The sequence below is a fragment of the Argopecten irradians genome, chromosome 11 (genome assembly GCF_041381155.1).
Source record: "Argopecten irradians isolate NY chromosome 11, Ai_NY, whole genome shotgun sequence".
Taxonomy (NCBI): Eukaryota; Metazoa; Mollusca; class Bivalvia; order Pectinida; family Pectinidae; genus Argopecten; species Argopecten irradians.
Window position 1 is genome coordinate 7,547,408 of NC_091144.1, and position 13,007 is coordinate 7,560,414.

Below are 13,007 nucleotides of genomic sequence, written 5' to 3' on the forward strand. Positions count from 1 at the left end.
GGTCCCGACAAAGTGTTGTTACATCTCTGGTTAATCCCAAATCGAAGATAGCTACCATGACACTATATCTAATTAATTTCCTATATGATTATTGCCAAGGTTGTCAGATGACCGTTAAGGCCCTTGGGCCTCTTGTTTTTTATCATCAATTCTGTTTATGGTATTCTCTGGTCTGCTCTACACAGGGCAGATAATATTTATCACAAACATTAGAAAACAAAAAAAAATAAATACTGCACTTCAGTCCACTGGGGTTTTGTTAGAGAGTGCAATATCATTTGATTAATCCTCTTGAATGCACAGTGCTACCTATATATAACTGTAAACAGTTATAGGTAATACTGTACACAATGTAAATAGACAATATTTATTGAACTGAAAGTAGAAATAGCTGTTCCTGATAACTGAAGTCAGTGTTTGTTTGTGTAATTGATAGGTAATTTGGCCATGGGCAGATTTCTCTCCAGACATTCCGTCTCCGCTGAGGAACTGGACGATACTGCCATGATCAAACCACCTTCACAATTACACAACCTTCCAACAGCACCCCAAATTTATCCACACGGACCTTCCTTCTATGTTGATGCCGATGCTAGTAGTGAAGATGATGAAATGATTATGAGGCCTCTACATCACACACAGTCTGAAATATTACCCAGAAACCTAGACAAAGGTGCACCGACAGTGGCGTACCACCATTCCAAATCCTACCCAGAAATACTGGAGCACAAGATGGCCAATAACATTCTGAGTCCAAGATATCGGCTCGAGGATACCGAGATAGACAAAGCGATGCGCATTATTAAAAAGCAGTGTCCTTATATAGGAGGTCTGCAGGATGCCTCTGTTGTAGCACTGGCGTCCGTGCAGAATATAAGTGACAAATTTCAGGGAGATTTCATTCAGATATGTCATACGGGACACAACCACTGGGTAACCATAACTAACCTTCAATGTCAAAGGTCAAAAGGTCATGTTAAGGTTTATGACAGTTTCTACAGGAATCCGACTTCCCGCCTGATACTAGATCTGACATCACTGATTAAGCCTAAGCCACTGTCCTTCACACTAGAGCTACCAATGTATCAGAAACAGAATTTCAAGGGCGACTGTGGACTCTTTGCTATAGCTGCTATGGTTAGTCTGGCCAATGGCAATGATCCATCAGACATAGTGTGGAATTGCTCCAAAATGAGGGGCCATCTTGTTGAATGTATATCACTGGACAAGTTTACAGAATTTCCTGTCTCTAGGGACAACAAAGATGCCATTCCAGATGAGAATTTTCTGGAACAGAAAGTTTTCCATATATATCTCTGTGTAAGCTGTAGACAAGCACTTTTAAAACGAGATACACAGGTAAAATGTGGACATTGTGGAGAGAGATGTCATGACAGAAAGGACTGTGTAGATGAGGACAAGCTTTGTGGACAGTGTAGATTTCAGTAAAGACCTAGGCTACTGTGTAGATGATGATAAGCTGTGTGGACAGTGTAGATTTCAGTAAAGACCTAGGCTACTGTGTAGATGATGATAAGCTGTGTGGACAGTGTAGATTTCAGTAAAGACCTAGGCTACTGTGTAGATGATGATAAGCTTTGTGGACAGTGTAGATTTCAGTAAAGACCTAGGCTACTGTGTAGATGATGATAAGCTGTGTGGACAGTGTAGATTTCAGTAAAGACCTAGGCTACTGTGTAGATGATGATAAGCTGTGTGGACAGTGTAGATTTCAGTAAAGACCTAGGCTACTGTGTAGATGATGATAAGCTTTGTGGACAGTGTAGATTTCAGTAAAGACCTAGGCTACTGTGTAGATGATGATAAGCTTTGTGGACAGTGTAGATTTCAGTAAAGACCTAGGCTACTGTGTTATTTAAATGTGCAGATATTTTCTGAAGTTGTGATATGCATTCCAATGCCTAGATTACAAAGATCTGTAGTTCAGATGATGTGTAGGACAAATATATCAATTACTTCTGTGAAGTTTGCAATGGATATCTCTCAATATTTGCCTCTAACAAGGTTGGAGGATTCAAAATTTGCAAATGGTTGGGCTTACCACTTGGTACCACAATATAGCTGTTTTGATGTTAAATGACTTCCTTCCCTTAGGTAGATAAATTATTTTAGACAAGGGATATCACAGACATAATATTTTGGCTGACCCTGCTTGGAGCATTAAAGGATTTGTGCAGTCAAAAATGATAATTTCAGTTTATGCTGGAAATGGCTTTATTAGCACGTGTAGAAACCTCTCCGTGCCACGCGCGACCGGAATAACCTATGTAAACCGTTGATATCTAGGTCAAATTTTCTGACTATGTATATTATGCATATTTTCTAGCCCCAAACCGGAAGTGACGTTATGATAGTCCGTGGCTTATAGCTGTACTATAACTGATGTGCTATCACTTATATCAATGGTCACAGAAAAAGCTGATCACCTTTATTTTATGATTACTTTTGTGTGAAGTTAATCATACAATAACTTTTGCTTGCTCATAAATAACTAAAAGTGTGAAATTCAATGTTTCAAATACTCTAATTTATGCTCTAATTGCTTCGTGTAATTATGAAAGAAAAACCAATACAGAAAGTTTCGGATTTTTGTTGAGGAGTTCAGAAACGAATAAGTTTTGATAAAATAATATTTTCCTGTAGTCTGTATCTTTGATACATTGTGAATTGCAAAGTTTGTGACTTTAAAATGAAATTTTACATAACAGTTAAAGAAATCCTTTGATGCTTGACGTACGCACACACCGATGATTGATTAAACCAAATTAATTGAGATACATATATTTTTGATATTATTATAGATCAAAATATTGAGATATTAAGCTAAACACACAAACTATTTTTTCAGACCGTGCTGTCGCTTTCAAATTTTAATTGATTTACGAGCAGGTACACCTATATAGATACATAATGCCATGCCTTTGGTTTGGCCTGTAGCATGCTGGGATGAAGGGCTACCAAGTTTGTTCAAATGAATGACCTTGACCTTCATTTGAGGTCACAGGGGGGCTAAAATCCTTAAAACAACTTCTTGTGAATAACTAAATGGCCTAGAGACCTGATATTGGGCCCCTGACATGCTGGGATGAAGGGCTATCAAGTTTGTTCAAATTAATGACCTTGATCTACATTCAAGGTCACAGGGGTCAAAAATGCTAAAATCTTTGCCTGACTTCTTCTCAATAACCAGAAGGCCAAGGGTACTGATATTAGACCTATAGTATGCTGGGACAAAGGGATACCAAGTTTGTTCAAATGAATGACCTTGACCTTTATTCAAGGTCACAGGGGTCAAATAGGCTAAAATCCTTTTAACGACATCTTCTCAAGAACTAGAAGGCCCAGGGTACTGATATTGGGCATGTAGCATGCTGGAATGAAGGGCTACCAAGTTTATTCAAATGAATGACCTTGACCTTCATTCAAGGTCACAGAATTCAAAAAAGCTAAAATCTTCAAATCACTTATTCTCAAGAACCAGAAGGCCCATGGTATTGATATTAGGCCTATAGCATGCTGGGACAAAGGGATACCAAGTTTGTTCAAATGAATGACCTTGATCTTCATTCAAGGTCACAGGGGTCAAAAATGCTAAAATCTTTGCCCGACTTCTACTCAATAACCAGAAGGCCCAGGGTACTGATATTGGGCATGTAGCATGCTGGGATGAAGGGCTACCAAGTTTATTCAAATGAATGACCTAGACCTTCATTCAAGGTCACAGGATTCAAATAGGCTAAAATCCTTAAAACAACTTCTTCCCGAGAACCAAAAGGGCCAAGTTACTCTTATTGGGCCTGCAGTATGCTGGAATAAAGGGCTACCAAGTTTGTTCAAATGAATGACCTTGACCTTTATTCAAGGTCACAGGGGTCAAATAGGCTAAAATCCTTTTAACGACTTCTTCTCAAGAACTAGAAGGCCCAGGGTACTGATATTGGGCATGTAGCATGCTGGAATGAAGGGCTACCAAGTTTATTCAAATGAATGACCTTGACCTTCATTCAAGGTCACAGAATTCAAAAAAGCTAAAATCTTCAAATCACTTATTCTCAAGAACCAGAAGGCCCATGGTATTGATATTAGGCCTATAGAATGCTGGGACAAAGGGATACCAAGTTTGTTCAAATGAATGACCTTGACCTTCATTTAAGGTCACAGGGGTCAAAAAGGCTAAAATCCTTTAAACAATATCTTGTGAATAACTAAGAGGTCTAGAGACCTGATATGAGGCCCCTGACATGCTGGGATGAAGGGCTATTAAGTTTGTTCAAATCAATGACCTTGATCTTCATTTAATGAAAAAAAGTCATTTTCTGCCTTTTCCCTGCAATGACTCTAATAAATATTAACGATTTTCTTCAAACTTGGTAACAAGGTCAAATGCCTTAAGGGCTTGGCCAAGTTCGATTGCCTCTATCGGCCAACATTATGTAGTGGAGTTATGGCCCTTTGATGTACTAAAAATGTCATTTTCTGCCATTCCCTGTGCAATAATTGTAACGAATGTAAACTGATTTTCTTTAAAGTTAGTATCGAAGTTAAATGCCTTCAGAGCTCAGCCAAGTTTAATAGTCACTTTCAGCGGACATTATTTTACACATCTTCCTTCCGAATAAGACTTCAGTTTATTTTTTCATGTTTTAACAAAGGTTAAACCTAACCTCAATAATGTTTACCTACAATATGTCCTGAAAGCGGGGAATGGAAATTCCACGAATTTGCTTGTTCTTGTTTCTTTGGTATACATAATTACTTCCAATGAAAGTATAAAACTGACCAATTCTTTTACTTTTAAATTATCACAATTAATGCCATGACAACTCGTGGCGATTAGATATAAAAACCTTGAGCTCACCTGATCCACTTAAAGGGTTTCTCATCTGTCACTCTGTCAATATTTCCTTTAAATCTCTATACTGACCATAAAGTTGTAAATGGAATTTCAAACCAAATCTAGCCAGAAACATACTTGTCTGTCTGTAGACACAATTTTGTCCTAAACTACTTGACAGATTTTGATAGAATTTGGTACACAATCCTGACATAAAGGGAGATAAGTCAATTATATGGGGTGCTGCAATGTCCCCTATGTGTTGTGCAGCAGTGGGTATTTAAGATGGCCACTCTGGCGATAGTTCTAGTTCGTATTGGTTGTGCAATTAACTTTAAGTAGCAGTGGTTGTCTACATGTGCTATGGTGTGATTGGGTTATATTTATGATCCTCTGGATTGAGATAAAGAGATGTGACAGTTAATGAATAATATGATAAACAAAATTAAATTATGGTAAACATTAAATTTAATCTGTTAATGGCATATAATCCAACTGCCATTTCTCTTTTCAAAGATGCTTATTTATGCAGTACAGTATTAAGTTTGAAAGTTCTGATTTTATTAGTACTTATACACATCTACAATGGGAATAATTCATGTGGCATGTGTTTTGTACCCCCATAACATTTTGTGGTACTACTATCCCCAGTGGTGATGGAACATAACCCTTTGTAATCTTCCCACTGAAATGTGCTGAATATCATCTTTCAACGGCATTCATCACCAATACAAACAACAGTTCCACACAATTGTTATTAGGTATTATGTGGTATATGAATTATTTCCATCCAAACTGTGTTGTCATGTTAATAAATGTGTGCATTAAACATTTTCTTCTTATTATTGCAATCATTCTTAGGTCATCTACCTCGAAAGATCAGGATGACCAATAAGCATAATGTTTTACGAGTTGTTACCATCTACCATATCCTGGCCATTAACTTTTCATATGTACTTTTTTTCTCATTGACAAGTTCCACCAGGGATATTGAGCTGAAACTTGTCTGAAATGATTCTGAGATAGTCCTGAAAAGTTATGCTATTTTCCGAGTCGATCTGCTATCAAATCGAGTTGATCTGCTATCAACGATGGCTGCCACAGATGTGTTTAAGCTGAAAATTGGTAGTACAGTAAAACCCCTATAACTTGAACAGCAGGGGACCAGGTCAATAGTTCGAGGAATACAGGGTATTCGACTCATCCGAGGTTGGTCATGATCAACAGTCAAAATGTCCGGTCTCAAACAATGCAGGAAAATGACATTTTAATAGCCCTATCTTTCAACATTCTTTGCATATATCGTTTGATATCATTTACATCTTTCGATAAATAACATTGTGTTAGCCTGTCGAATGAAACCAACAAAGAAATTTAAAAATATATATACTTTTATAATTAGGCGCACGTCAGCAATATCTTCCGCCTCTTTTGTTATTTCACAATGCGTACTTTCTATTATCACGGATCAACAACTTCCGTATTTACAGCGAAGATTATTACGAGAGAAACATCAATAACTTAATGCCTTTTCTGAAATATTCAAATAAAGTTAGCATCAAACAACTACTTGCGATCGTGTAGGTAGGTAATAATGACACCGTTAATCTCTTAATTACCTAATTAGACTCAACACGCCAACTGTATAAACACAAGATTGTGAGCAATTATCCATGTCGATCGGTGCAGTCAGGTGTGACACAGGTAAAAAAATCTCAAGGGCTGAACACCTGTTCGACGAATACATGGGTAAATACTATGTATTTGATGAAACGGGGACATAATTCTGTTCGAGGAATAAGGGGTATTCAACGAATAGCTGTTTGAGCTACCCGGGTTTTGTTACATAGATTAAATAGGGAGACGGTCGGGACCGTACGACTAGTTCGACGAATAGGGGGTATTCGAGGAATCTGTGTTCGGGTTAGTGGGGTTTTACTGTATTAGGAAGGAAAGCCCATAAAGTGATATCACTATACCTCATCTTTATTTAGAATGATCTGATTGGATTAAACTTGATCACATGAAATAGAATAAGTTAGATAATTATTTGAATGGAATTGGAAGGTGGGGAAATAACCCATGAGAGAATTAAGCCTTTGGAAGCTCTGCTTGTGACAGGAAGTGGTCGTCATCTGAAATGGACTTCTTCTCAAAAACCTATGAAACAATTTCAATGAAATTTTGCACAAACCTTCCAAGGCTTAAGGCCAATCAAAATTGTGAATTATATGACCCCCCCACCCCCTAGGGGCTTTGGGAGGGGCCAAAAAGTGTAAAATTGACTAAAATTTCAAAAGTCTTCTTCCCCACTCACAGATGTGGTAGAATCAAATATTCTTCATAGATAGAAAGGTCTCAAGGCCCTCTACAAAAATTGTAAATTATATGACTCAGGGGTTTCAGGTTTCCCCCTGGGGAGGGGGTTAAATTTACTATAGTTTATACACGTATAGTGAAAACACATTTTGGAGCATTATTTGGTCATTTATAATGGAAAATTAGTCAAATGTTGTCAGAATTATCCCTGTGAGATGGTCATTGAATCCTATTAACAATTTTCTTCCATGAGTGACCCCCAGGGGCCTTATGGGCGGAGGCAAAAGGGGTCAAATAGGCTAAAACTTCAAAAATCTTCTTCTGAATTTCTGGAACTGGTAGAGTCAAGTACTCTTCATAGATGGAAAGGTCTTAAGGTCCTTTATAAAAATTGTGAATTATATCATTTATATGACCCTGGGGTCTCATGTTACCCCTCAAGTTTACTAAAGTTTATGTAGGAAAAACACATTTATGAACGTTATTTGCTTATTTTTCATAGGAAATTAGTCAAACTGAGATAGAATTTTTAGCCTGAGATAGCATTTTAACATTATATCCTTATTGGTCCTGGCCGACCCCCAGGACCCTGAGGGGTGGGGCCAAAATGGGGCAAAAATCTTCTTCTGAAATCTTCATAGATTAATAAGTGAAATTTATGAAATCACTGACTGACTTCTAGTTTGGTTTTGTTGTTTAACTTTGCAAAGCAAATTGGAATTTTAAGCAAAAGGTTTGGTAACATAATACACTAACTATCAAAATGAAAAACAATAAATAAAAATTTTAATACGACGGTTCAACTTTAAAGTTTATTCTAATTCTTAAATACTTTTACAGATTTGAACCAACTTTGCAATGCTCTTTTTGTATCAGCACTCAAATTACTGTCAAGGCCTCTTCGGCCTCTAATGTTATGACGAAGTTGCTACAAACAACAACAACAAAATCTAAAAAATGTTATACAATCATTAATTGATTATATCATGGAGTCAGGGCATGACTTTGAGATATCATTGAATGCAGTCCAACGGATTTAACAATGTTATTTGGAAATATCTTTATGAGTTCATTTACTATTTGCTAGATATTTACTATAGATGGTTTGTTGATGTTAAATATAACAAATTTATGAATTTATTTTAATTTGTTCTGTATAATAAAATGATTATGTCCCGATATGTCGGGATACATCTAGAGTTGTCTCACTGGAAAGTGTTATTTTCCCTCAGGCTTGAACGCTCTTGACAAAATAAATCTTTCCAGGAGACAATTCTAGATGTATCCCTCCATAGAGGGTCATAATTTCATACTATATATGGCCAATAACTTTTGGCCAATAACACACATTACTGCCCCAAGAGAAAATTTAACGGGGATGTTGGGATCCCGCCTGGATTTGACAATCTAACCGGGATCCCAGTTGAGGGATCCCAGCAGGATAAACCAGGTAAACTAGGATCCCGGACTGGGATTCCGGCTGGTTACAGAAGAGTTACTCCCCTTTTTTGGAACACATTTGTGTTTGGGCAGTTCAAAATTAAGATGTAGGCTAGCTGCTAGATTGGATAGTCAAAGTTTTGTGCATTTATTTGTGCATTTTAGGATATCAGCATTTTTGGTAAGTTTCATAATGTTACCAAAGTCATTATATATGCTTAAAAGAAACAAAATACATAGATTGCATTTACAGTAATGTTTTTTTATTAGAAATGACCAGTAACCTTGAAGCATGATCTTTCTCTGAGTGATGAAAGTGCAAAGTCATTTATTGATAAATAATTTGCAATTAGGTAATGGTGGCAATTATTAGTATTAATTTTAACTGAATTTTAATAGTATTTTGTTTGTGTGCAGCATTATAAATTTGCATAATTATGAAAAGAACAAAGCTTTATAGTGCAATTCAAAATTCAATAACATTTGAAGATTGATAAGAATCTTTTAGTCAATTGTCTAGCTGTTGTAACACATCTCAAGTTTTATTTGATGAAAAGTATTCATTCTTTGTTTGAAAAAGAACTGCATTCAAAATCTTAATTATTTTTCTTCATTGAAAAAGCAAAATTATATAAGATATTTATGATCAATATTGTAAATGATAGGATCTACTTGTATATTTCACGCTTGGATCTTACCAGGATTTTGTCCCAGATCCCGAAGAGCTCCCTTGAATGGGGCAAAAGCGCTCACTAGTCCGTCGTTATTGGTTTTTTTTACTTACATATATATATATATATATATATTGATGCAAAACCATTACTTATAGAGCTGGATCCTAATGTTCTAATAAGAACTACATAATTACTGTAACAGTACTTGGATCTAGAGGACAGCTGTAGATTAATGGACCCTTTGACATGTGAGTTTTTGTATATATTAAGTTATTTTATCTCTAGATGCTGCTCAGCCCTCAGGAGGTGACGGTGGCTATGATGAAGTGGTGGTAGACGTGGGCTCAATAACACTGAAAATCTCACAGGGAGACATAACACAAACAGAAGCTGATGCTATAGTGAATGGCACCAACTGTGATTTTGACCTCTCGAAAGGTAAACTCATTTCCAGCATTTGGATTTTGATACACCATAATTCTAACACATGTAATACTAAACCATATTAATCAATAATAGTTAACAACCTACATCATATTCTAAACATAATTGTTGTGAATATAATGTAGCCTAGGATGTAGTTCTTGTCCATGTTCTTCATAAGTATGTATTTCAGTTATCCAATTCTATAAAATTTTGGCAAACTGGTAATTATGGGAAACCATGAGCAAATATAGATTATGATGTCATTACAGCTCTGATATCTGCAGCATTATGTTGTTGTCCTCAAATTTTAAAGTTTCCAGGGTGTTTTTGTAGGCAAGTGTCCAAAGTCAATATATATATACACCACAACCTTCAATTTGGTTTATATGCTGTATGCTTTAAATTTATAGAGTTACAGGACATATTCACTTACATGTAGGTTAATTTTCATATTCATAATTCAACAGTTTTATGACCACACAACATAACCAAAAACAGCATGCGCACCACACAGACATCTGAGAACATTGTCCACACATTATATGTGCCTAGCTGTGAGTTGTGCAGTACAGACCGCATATTTGTGTGACCCGTATAGCACACAACACTTTTTTGATTGTTGGCTTGATTAATTATCATGAAATCATTATTTTAGCTGACAATCGTTATTGCACAGAAACTGTTTGTATCACACATCCTGTGCGGATGTTACATACCGCCCACACTGCACATTGTGCGTACCAGGTACACCGCACAGACATTTTGTAATGTTGTGAGGTCACACAACTGTACGATACAGTTGTTATCTCAGTGGTCTCTAGAATTTGTAGACTTCTGTTGTATACGTGTATTTGTACATGTCAAAGAAAATATAAATTAATCCGGAATATAAAAATGTTATAGGTTTGGTTCTAATTTTACAATCTCCATTTTCCGGAATTGTTTCTCCGGGTTTCGATTATTATGTTACTTATGTGGAGAAAAATGAAAATAAACGAAGCAGCCAGCAGCTCAGAAGATTTTGTTATCGTTTCGGCCCTTATATTACATGTCTGACGTCGCCATCACAACAAAAACCTCTCACAAGCCTTTCCCGGCGACGACGCTTCAGTTAAAATAACTCACTTGTGAAATTACGCCTATAAATAGTGTTCAGTTACTAAATTCAAATATCTTTTTATTTTATCCATTTTGATTTCTGATAATTCAGGTAATGTATCAAAGGTCATCAAACACAGAGGAGGGAAAGATTTGGAGGTCCAAGTTAACAGTATGTGTAAGTATTGAGGTACAGTATTTATTAGCTCACCTGGCCCGAAGGGCTGGTGAGCTTATGTCATGGCGCGGCGTCCGTCGTCCGTCCGTCCGTCTGTCGTCCGTCTGTCAACATTTCCTTTAAATCGCTACTAGTCATAGAGTTCTGAATGGATTTTAACCAAATTTGGCCAGAAACATCCTTGGGGGAAGGGGATCGGAACTTGTATGAATTTTGGCTCTGAACCCCCAGGGGCAGGAGGGGCGGGCCCAATAAGGGAAATAGAGGTAAATCCTAAAAATTGCTACTAGTTCTAGAGTTCTGCATGGATTGTAATCAAATTTGGCCAAAACATCCTTGGGGTTAACAGAATTCGTATAAATTTTGCCTCAGACCCGCTGGGGGCAGGAAGGGTGGGGCCCAATAAGGGAAATAGAGGTAAATCCTAAAAATTGCTACTTGTTCTAGAGTTCTGCATGGATTGTAACCAAATTTGGCCAAAAACATCCTTGGGGAATTCCTTGGAATTCGTATAAATTTTGGCTTTGACCCCCTGGAGCAGAAAGAGTGGGGCCAAATAGGGGAATTAGAAGTAAATATCCAAATTCCTTCAGAAAAGAAACAATGAACTTATATTCAGAACATTACTTGGCATTACAAACCAGGTGAGCGATACAGGCCCTCTGGGCCTCTTGTTTTGAGGAGAAATAATGGTAGAAAATGACCACAAAGGGTCGATCATGAAAAGTGTCAAAAGTTTTGATCAAAAATTACTTCTAGTTCATGGATTCTGGAAACCCACTTTCTGACTGCTTGCTGATAATGACAGATCATAATGTCAAGACTGTGTTTGAATCAGGCATGGCTATATAGTCATACTGGTAAATGTTTTAGCTTCAGCTCTCGCATCAAAGCTGGGCGCTGGTTTTTCAAATTTTCAGCTGTAAAAAAATTGTGTTGAAAATGATAGGAACTAGCGGTACATAAAAGAAATGTCCCATATTGATGTATCAAACTTTTGCTGAATTAAGAAATGCTCTTATAGAGTGTAAGATGTATCAAGGCATATATCTGTGTCCATAAATATTGAAAAGATGTCCACATAAACAAATATACCTGAAAAACAGTTGTAGGAAACTACTTTAGAACAGTCATCTGACTATAAATACAATACAACTTATAGCAGAAATGAAGGTCAAGGTCATTCAATCCATATCAACAAATTGTTTGGAAATGTAGATGTGCATGTTGAAACCATGCACGTGTTGTTTGAATGCGTGGCATCAAAATCTATGTCAAATAGCCCCGATTCGCTCCACCGTTATGTTGAGTATAAGATAAAGGTAGCCCTTATAGATGACATACATATGCAAAATAATTCGTTTAACAGAATGTCTTGTTTATTGCGGGGTTAAATGTTTTGATATCACTTAGTATATTTTAAGAAAGCGCTTTAAGATGTTACGTGACAAATATCAGTTCTCTGTGCCTCTTATATTAGCTGTGGAGGTAGGTAGGCCAAGACATACGTTTGAATGAGTTTGGTAGCCATTCATCACATCATTGTGTGACTAAATATCAATTCGTGCTCTTGTCCTTTTGTTATTGAGAAAATTAATTTAAACATAGAATCTGAGTGTTCGTTCTATACAAGATTTATGAAACGAGTGATGTCGCAACGGATTTCCTGTCAGGTGTAACGTTGAAAATGGACCTCCGTTGAAAATTGACCTCGGGTCATTTTTCAACGTTGAAAACGGACCCCGAATGCCGTTGAAAATTGAACGTGCCGTTGAAAATTGACAGCGTCCAGGATCAATTCTCAACGGCAGGTCTGTTAAAAAATGACCGTTGAAAAATGACCTTGGCAAATTCTCAACGGATCGTCTGTTGAAAAATGACCTTAGTAATTACACATATATATAGCTGTTGCACAAACATTTTTGAATACTGTTATCGCCATTCCCAATAAAAGCGCCCCATCTATGCTGGTATTTAAATAACGTTATTAATCACCTCGTTTTGAATAGAAATTTTG

General features: G+C 36.8%; 1 protein-coding gene across 4 annotated transcripts in view; it reads left to right on the forward strand.

Annotated features, from left to right (window-relative positions):
• LOC138334667 (protein mono-ADP-ribosyltransferase PARP14-like) overlaps nt 1-11,087 on the forward strand; it is a 70,966-nt gene extending 59,879 nt beyond the window's left edge. Inside the window, exons 16-17 of one of the 4 annotated variants that reach the window (XM_069283329.1) lie at nt 9,574-9,726; nt 10,925-11,087. The gene's annotated coding sequence lies outside the window, so the exon portion shown is untranslated. Of the gene's footprint in view, nt 1-436; nt 800-9,573; nt 9,727-10,924 lie in introns of those variants that run through there. The other 3 variants (XM_069283328.1, XM_069283326.1, XM_069283327.1) reach the window with 3 other exon arrangements.
• Nucleotides 11,088-13,007: the final 1,920 nt, after the last annotated feature.